Genomic DNA, 9,808 nt, shown 5'->3' with positions numbered 1-9,808 from the left:
TTTCTTTCTTTCTCTCTCTTTCTTTCTTTTTACCCTCTTCCTTCCTTCCTTCCTTCCTTTCTTTTTCCTTCCTTCCTTCCTTCCTTCCTTCCTTCCTTCCTTCCTTCCTTCCTTCCTTCCTTCCTTCCTTCCTTCCTTCCTTCCTTTTTCCTTCCTTCCTTCCTTCCTTTCTTTCTTTTTCCTTCCTTCCTTCCTTCCTTCCTTCCTTCCTTCCTTCCTTCCTTCCTTCCTTCCTTCCTTCCTTCCTTCCTTTCTTCCTTCCTTCCTTCCTTTCTTCCTCCCTCCCTCCCTCCCCCTCCCTCCCTCCCTCCCCTCCCTCCCTCCCTCCCTCCCTTCTTTCTTTCTTTCTTTCTTTCTTTCTTTCTTTCTTTCTTTCTTTCTTTCTTTCTTTCTTTCTTTCTTTCTTTCTTTCTTTCTTTCTTTCTTTCTTTCTTTCTTTCTTTCTTTCTTTCTTTCTTTCTTTCTTTCTTTCTTTCTTTCTTTCTTTCTTTCTTTCTTTCTTTCTTTCTTTCTTTCTTTCTTTCTTTCTTTCTTTCTTTCTTTCCTTTCTTTCACAAAAAGCAAAAGTGTGTGACAACTGCCCTGAGAGATTTCAGCCTAAGAGCTACAAGTAGTTGCAGGGAAAGAGGTACAATTTACAAAGGAAGACTTCATGGAGGAGGTGTCATTTGGGCTTAGCCTTGAAAGATGACAAAGATTGAAATAAGTGATGTTGAGGGCACTGAACATTCTAAAGTCAGGGCTTTCTTTTTCTACTTGCAATCCCTTTTCAGCTGAGAAAATTTTATACGACTATGAGTATATAAGTATATAAAAAAGATATACAAATAAAAATTTACTACTAATAAATTATTTTCAAGGCAGTTGGGGTTAAGTGACTTGCCCAGGCTCATACAGCTATTAAGTATTAGGTTTCTGAGGTAGAACTTACACCAGGTCCCCTTGATACCAGGGCTAATATTCTATGCTCTTACGGCATTTAGTTGCCCCTACTGATAACAATTCATTCATTCATTCATTTATTTTCAGTGAGGATTATCTTTTTGCCCCCCTTCTATACATATCTCCACAATCATCATGCTGCAGAAGAAAAATCAGATCAAAAAGGGAAAAAATGAGAAATTGTATGGGAAGTATAAATAATCTAAAGAGGAACATAACTTTCCAAAAAGAAAAATAAGTGGTCCTGTAACTAAGCCCATGATGTAAGAAGATTCATAGCCAAAAAAGGGGGGAAAATTAGGAGATAAGAACATTTTAAAGCTCAAGATTTATCTAGCTCAAATTCCTTGGTACAGATGGGGTAACTGAAGCCTGAGGAGGCTACATTGATTGTCTATAGCTAGTTAATGAGAGAGCAAGGGCTAGAGATGAGCCCTCTGGGTGACTTGTCCACTTGGTTCTCCACAGCCTCCACCCATAGGAGCTGCTCAGCCACCTCCTATGTGCAGCCATGCAGAAGCTCTAGTACAATTGTTCAAATAGAAATGACTGAAATTGGTGCCCCAGGGGTCAGTCCAACCTCCAGCTTCCCGCGTCTCATGAATGGCCATCCCAGAAATGAAGTATGGACCCTATTGTTGGCTGGGGAAAATAACTCAGCAGGCTCTGACGGAAGTCATTAGCCTTGGCTCTCTCTGAAAGGAGAAAAGGCTCTCATGTGGCTGTTTATTTGGACAATGAAACATGGTCACTTCAGGGTGTTTTTTTTTCAGCCTTTGTTTCATATTTGGCCTTTGTATTTTCCCTTTGCTAAATGAATGGCTAAACCCAGAGGTGAATGAGCCGGCATTTCCCCATCTTGAGCAACTCCACAAGTTATCTTCCTGGTTTGCCTCTAGCTGACAACCATTCCCCCTGCTTCTAGAAATCATTTAATTATTTCATAGTGAATTAGATTCTTACCACTGATGGGCTCGCCAGTCCAATATCTGGAATGCAGGGGAAAACACTGGATTTGGAGTGAGGGGCCTTGGGATTAAAACATTGTCCTGTAAGGGTTAACTTGGGCAAATTATTAAATCCCTCTCGGCTATCATCAAACTGGGTAAGATCTGACAGACAAGCAAGAAAGCTACTAAATCAACAGAGCACCTTGGGGGAGATACCGGTGGTAGTTTGTGTCAGGCAGCTTAAACCATCACCACCTGCTCAGCAGTCAAGACAGTTGAGAACCCTGAGCCAAAAAAAAAAAACTAGGGAATAAAAGCAACCCCCCTCCCAGACCACCAGCTCTGATTCTAGTCAATCCTCCCATAACCACAGTCCAGGGAAGCAGCTCTTGAGGATACTTGACAAAGGCAATTGTCTCCTCAGGTGTAATGGTCCTTGCTTCCTCAGCAGCCCCGGCTACTGAAGACCTGGGAAAAATTCAAAGTCCTTGGGGTTATCAATCATCCAACATCAGGAGAGTATGTGGTTTTATTAATGGAAATAACACAACAGATTCCTCCCCACCTGCTTTGCTGCTGTACCCCAGAAACCACTGGATCTTTCCATCTGCCCTTCCAAGGACCCTCCCTCCACATGTCTTATGTCCTCCTATTGAAACATGAGCTCTTCGAAAGCCAGGACTGCTTTGTCTTACTTTTCTATTCATACTCCCAATCATCAGTCTCTTGCTTTGCCCCAAACCAGTACTTAGTAAATACTTTTTCATTCTCTGATTCATTCATCCATTTGTTGCTTCAATGGATTTGACTTTTGACTAATGGACAATGCTAGTGACTAAAGAACCATGTGCCTCTTATTCTAGCTCAGGCTATACATCGCCTCCATAGTGGTGCTGGAAGGAACATTTAGGTTAAGGTATCCCCTCTGGGATAATAAGTAGAATAGATCCCACATGACATGGATTTTCCCCCTGCCTTTTGGAGGGGGACTAGTGATCCTTGACAAAACTGTTGACTGTTACTGTGGGACTGGTTCTCACTTCCAGAGTGCCTGACCTGAGGCTGAAGAAGAAAGCATTTATATAGCACCTACTATGTACCAGGCATTGTGTTAAATGCTTTTTATAAATAAGCAAGCTCTCATTTGGTCTCCACAACAACACTTTATGATTCCCATTTTACACTTGAAAAAATTGAAGCAAACTGTAATGAAGTGACTTGCCCAGAATTGTATACAGTTAGTGAGTGTCTGAAGCCAAATAATTCAAGTCTTCCAGAATCTAGGCCCTGCATTCAATCCGCTACTCCTCCAATTGCCTCCAAATTATATATATATATATATATATATATATATATATATATATATATATATATATATATTGCTGAAGATGGTACCTCAGCTGCCTCAACCTGCTTATTCTTGTACTCTTGGCTTGAGTTCTTGTTCTTATTCTTCTTTTCAAAGCCATTTATTTACATTATCTCTTTTTTTCACTTAATAGAATTCCCCCCAATACATATAAAGATAATTTTCAACATTAGTTGTCATAAGAATTCCAAAATTTTTCTCCCTTTCTTTTCCTCTCCTTCCCCAAATAAACAATCTGATATAGACTGTACACATACAATCACATAAAATATATTTCCATATTAGTTGTTATGAAAGAAGAATCAAAACAAAAAAAGAAAAACCATGAAAAAAAATTCCAAATTCTCCTTTCCTTCCTTACCTCTCCTTCCCCAAGACAAGCAATCTGATATAAGTTATACACATACAAGCACATTAAACATATTTCCATACTAGTGATCTTATGAAAGAAAAATCAGAACAAAAGAGAAAAACTATAAGAAAGAAAAAACAAACAAACAAAAAAACAAATTTAAAGTGAAAATAGTATGCTTCGATCTGCATGTAAAATCCATAGTTCTTTCTCTGGCTATGGATGGCATTTTCCATCATAAATTTTTTGACATTATCTTGGTTCACTGTATTGCTGAAAAGAATTAAGTCAATCAGAATTGATCATTGAACAATGGTAGTATTGCTATATACATTGTTCTGTTGGTTCTGCTCACTTTGCTCAGCATCAGTTCATGTAAGTCTTTCCAGCTTTTTCTGAAATCTGCCTGCTGGTCATTTCTTATAGCACAATAATAGTCCATAACATTCATATACCATAACTTATTCAGCCATTCTCCAACTGATGGGCAGCCCCTCATTTTCCAGTTCCTTGCCACCACAAAAAGGGCTGCCACAAACATTTTTGCACATGTGGGTCCCTTTCCCTATTTTATGATCTCTTTGGATACAGACCCAGCAGTGTATTGCTAGATCAAATGATATGCCCAGTTTTATGGACCTTTGGGCATAATTTCAAATTACTGAGCTCATTTTTTAGTCCAACAGGGAGTGAGAATAAATAAATATCTGTCAGTTGTATATGTGACTGATATTCCTGAGGACTGACTGCAGAATATTAAGATGGTCTAAATAACTGAGCCATGTCACGATCATTCACTTATTTGGGTAGGGTAGACGTGGCCTTGGCCACTATTTTTCAAGCTCTTTGGGAAATGGGCACCTGATTAATGATAGGAGGAAGCAAACTTGTAGGCCAGTCAGACTTTCTTACAGTGTCAGAAGCTTTGGAATTGATTAGTTCTGTCCAATAATCTAATTCCCTGTAATGGCTACTTGCTTTCTTGAATTTCTAGTTCTATACAGCAGTAATTTATCATTTGTTTCTCACTGTTTCCTCCAGGCCATTAGTCACATCAAGCAAACAGGAACAGTGTCTTATAATAAAAGATACTTATTAAAGGTTTATTGGATTGAGTTGGATTAGATTGGATTTAGTGAGAACCTGCTACATAGATGGCACCGTGCTAGGGCTAGTGTTGGATTAGGCCCACTCAAATATCAGCAAATCCAATTGTCCAAAAGGTCATAGAATAAGACAATGTCACAGCTGAAAGGGATTTCAGGGGCTGTCTGGCTCAATTTGTTCTTAATTCAGAGTTCCCCTAAAACATAGCCAAGTACTCACCTAGCCTTTGATTAAAGGGCCATGGAAATGATATTATTATTATTATTATTATTATTATTATTATTATTATTATTATTATTATTATTATTATATAGTTGTTTACAAGCCATTTCCTCCATTAGAACTGGAGCTCCTCAGGAACAGGGAATTTTTTTCTTTTTGTTTTTCTTTGTATCTCTGCTACCTTTTTTCATATCTCTGATGCTGGGGACATAATAAGTGCTTTATAAAGGCTAGGTGACTGGCTGAAAGAGGAGGAAACTGAGTCTCAGAGAGGTTAAATGAACTGAGGCAGATTTAGGATCTCTATAATGGGAACTTTTCTTAATAATCTCTGGCCTTGTAATCAAGAAGACCAGAGTTCAATTCTTCTTTACACACTAGCTCTGTGATGCTGAGCAAGCCACTTAACCTTTCAGCCTCAGTTTCTTCATCTGTAAAAGAAGGATAATAATAGTATCTATCTCAGAATTGTTATATCAAATGAAATAGTTTATATATTTCTTCAAAAGCAAAAACAATTAACATTTATTTTCTCTTTCCTACCTCCCCATTAGGAAAAAAAAACAAAAGAAAACCATTGTAATAAATTATACATAGTAAAGCAAAACAAATATACACATTCACTGATGTGCATATATATTTATATGTTTATATAATAGACAAAAACACTTTGCATACTTTAACACATGATATAAATGTTGGCTATTATCTGTTATATAAGCCCTCAAGCTACCAAGGCAAAAAGTATAGTCCGGTTTATATTTAACTGTCCTTCCCTTTCCTGTGAGCCTCACTTCTTGAAATATTTATTCCATCTTATTATAGTATATACTCTGGAGTTGGGTCTTCCCCCAAATGAGAAAAATGTTCCCCTCTGGCAAATCCTACCTCTATCAGACATTAATACTTAAATATTTCCTCCAATACTTAAATATTTCCCTGTGGCTAAGATTCCCCAGTCAATGGAAAGAATTCAGGTCTCTAATTCTTTGGTAGGACTAGTATGCAGTTTTGTAATGTACAGTACCATGGATAGACAACATTTTTACATCATGTCTTCATCCCTTGCTGCTCCTTGATTCTAACTTCTCCTTGATCAAGGTACTGTTTTTTCATGTTCTGAGCACACTTCCTTTGGGTTCAAGAAAACTGCTCTAGTACCTCCTCTATTTGATTTGGAATTCTTCCATTGCACCTAGTTGCCTCAAGTACATGATTTGTGGGATGGGCTGTGTATTTTCTCAGCTTAAATGAACAAATGTACAATCAGCTTCTTTTTTATTCAGAATGAATAATCAATGAATTACCTAAAGCACAAAGATCTCCTGCATTCTTAGGTCTACCTGATCAGATTATATAAATTTGTGTGCACTCAACACAGTAGTCTAAATGAATTATGGGAAATGTATTTATGCCTTTAAACATGGGGAAATGTATTTATGTGGCCTAGATCCATGTATAGACTTGATGTATTGAATACAATAGCTTCTAATTAACCTTCAACCTCTTCCTCTCTGTGCTCCTATATCTGTGAGTCCACATTCTCCTTTTTAAAGGTCAAATCCAAAGTCACAGCCCAGGGATATAAATTACCTATAAATCAGTCAATCTTCCTCAGTCTTATAATAATGAGTCAATCCATTCACACCTCATATAGGAAACATCATCCTTTTAAAAACAAAATTCTCACAGGGAGGGAGAAAGTCAGTGAGCATCAAGGACAATGCTTATGTTTACCCACGTCATGGTCCATTCCCCGCTGTTAAATTTTTCTTCAGTTCCTACAAAATTACACCAGAGCATACTACCTTATAGACTCAATTATGGGTATCTTTTTAGCCCTGGAGGTTCTGCAATGCGGGAAATTCGGTCTACCAGTTGCATCATCTTTTCTGAAAATCTTATTGTTTGAAATTTCAACAGCAAATTCCGCTTTGAGGAATAGAATAGAGAGATCATGATGCAGTTCTAGTCTTGCATCTACAGTCACCCTGGCAGAGATTTTAAAATGTATGTATGTTGGTTGGAAGGCAGGGTAGCAGAGAGAACAGGGATACAGAAGAAGAGATCAAAATATTTTCATCCCTGATGCTTGTTAAGTTCTCCCTCCAAGGACACAAACATTTATTCATAAATCCTTTCTTTGGGAGCCAGAGCCAAGATGCAGTGAATATGTCCAAGTACCTTAGGGAAATGATTCTATTTGACATCTGATGATCAACAAGAGTTTTTAGGGTGATGTGCAGAGCATATTTATTTGAGGTCTCATGGAGTCTCTGTAGTTCCTAACTTCTAGACGACATAGGAGCTAGACCATGTAATACTAATCTGATGTGAGAGGTAGAGATTTCTAGTACTTTATTTTCCTGAAGGGAAAAAAAAATATGGCTTTACTGCGTTTTATAATGTAAAAACATTTTTAGTTCACGGGTTTTAGTACTTTATTTTCCTGAAGGAAAAAAAATATGGCTTTACTGCGTTTTATAATGTAAAAACATTTTTAGTTCATAGGTTTTAGTACTTTATTTTCCTGAAGGAAAAAAAATATGACTTTACTGTATTTTAAAATGGAAAGACATTTTTAGTTCACGGGTATATACAAAAAGACTGGTCAGAGTGAACCTCTGGCTATAGTTTGCCCACCCTTGGCCTAAGGTGTCTCTCCCAGGCTGATGTATTCTATTTGAGGGCAAGGTGCACAAATTAAAAAATATATATGTACATTGTGAGTTCATAAACACAACTCATTCTGGGTTAAATGGTCATAGGAGAGCAGGGCAAGGAAAGTCTCTCACAAATCTTTTGATTGAATCTTTTTGCCTTTAAACATGGCGAAATCAACTCATCCTAAGTCGCATTTGAGGACCCATCATTTCATTGGTATGGGTTCCCCCTTCATCCAATCAGATTGCAACCAGTCCAAACCACAAATGAGGAGTTTCAGGGGTGTTAGTGACCAAAAAAATGAACCAAGTGGACATAATTCTGGCAATGAATCTCTCTAAAATTAGTTAGATTGGTCTTCAGTCAACAGACCCACCAGTCTAGTACTAGACCCACACTCATGGTCTTCCCACATTTCTGGGAGCTGCTCAAGCTGACAGATGTTCTCTTAGGATGATTTTGGGGAACTCAAGTTTAGAACCAAAAGATAAGATATGAGAGGAGATATTTAGTGGGAGAAACTTAAAGTACTTTGTAAACCTTGAAGCACTATATAAAAATGTGAATCACCACTATCATCTTCACCACCATAATTCCTAAAAAGGTCCATAGTCTATTTCTTCCTTATCTATTCTTTACCTTTTATTGTAATCCCAAATTATTTTCTTTTACTTTGTATATTTTTGTTCCTTGATTTACCACACTTATCCAGATTTAGATCAATTAACAAATCCACCCATCAGCAGATGTTTCTGAAGTATATATTGTGGATAAAATACTTTGCTAGCTTAGATTCATTCATTCAACAAGCCTGACTACCTACAAACACAAACAGATGAAAATGATCCATGCTCTCAAGGATTCCTGATACCAACATTTTATAGGTGAAATGACATTTACACAAAAAATGCAAAATACACATGAAGTATTTTTTTCTGATAAAAGAACACTAGTAACAGGTAATTAGAGTAGAATTTCTATAATAAGTGACACATGAGCTGAGCTTTTCAGTCAATCAAGCAAGCAAGCATTTATCAATTAATTAATTTATTTATATGTTTATATAACAGACAAAAACGGTTCTGGGAAGAGAATATATATATATATATTCTAATAATATATATTATTAATTTAATAATAATAAATATATATTCTAATGGAGGAGACATTATATATATGTGTGTGTGTATATGGGCATACACCCATAAAAGCATCAATAAAACACATATATAGAAATTTTAAAAATCAAGTACAAAGCAGATATATAACAATCTTGCAGGAGAAGACACAGATAGCTAAGAGTGGTTGATGACAAGGCAGATCTGAAAAGGCCTCACAGAAGTGTGAGGTGAGTTTTGAAGGAATTTCTAGGGATTCTTTGATGCAGTGACAATGAGGAAGTTCATTCTAGGTCCTGGTACACTTGTGCAAAGGCAAAGACAGATAGAATGAGTTTGGAGAATAGTCAGGAGGCCAGATTAGTTTAAATAGAGAATGAAGGAACAGAAGGAATATGACACAGGTCTGGAAAGGTAGGGAGGAGACCGATTTTGGAGATATCCAAGCTGAGGGATTTCACTATCCTAGAGACAATGGGAAACCACTGAATGTCTGTGAGCAGGGGATTGATATGGTTCTACTTGTTTTGTTTTGTTTTGCTTTGTATTAAAATATCTATAGGGCAGCTGTGTGGAGGATGCATCGGACAGGGGAGAAATTGGAAGCACAGATTTGAGGCTATTTCAATAGTCCTATGTAAGAGGGAAGATTGAAGTGGGATTATGACCATGTCAGGGGAGAGAAGCGACAGAGATGAGAGATGGTTAGAATTGATATTTGACAACCGATTGGATGCAATCAGTGAGAAAGAGAGAAGAATCAGAGATAACTCCAACCAATGTGCTCTTCACAGTGATATTCTCAGTAGAAATAGAGTTTGGGGAAATGACTAATGTAGGGATTGGGAGTAGTGGAGGAAATATTAAATTCTTAGTCTTGAGGAGTTTCCAGTTGGAGCTGTCCAGCAGACAATTGGCTATTTGGCTCTGGGTCATCTGTATAAAGATGAAAATCATCTGATGAGATCACCAAGAAGGAGAGAGAAGAGGGCTCAGGACAGAGCCTTGAAGGACATTCATGCTGAATGGTGAGAGGATGATCACCCAGCAAAGTGACAAAGCCCTAGTCACTCAGGTAGGAAAG

This window comes from Sminthopsis crassicaudata, chromosome 4 (genome assembly GCF_048593235.1).
Source record: "Sminthopsis crassicaudata isolate SCR6 chromosome 4, ASM4859323v1, whole genome shotgun sequence".
Classification (NCBI taxonomy): domain Eukaryota; kingdom Metazoa; phylum Chordata; class Mammalia; order Dasyuromorphia; family Dasyuridae; genus Sminthopsis; species Sminthopsis crassicaudata.
The sequence above is the reverse complement of the archived record's forward strand: the minus strand, read 5'-3'. Positions refer to the sequence as shown.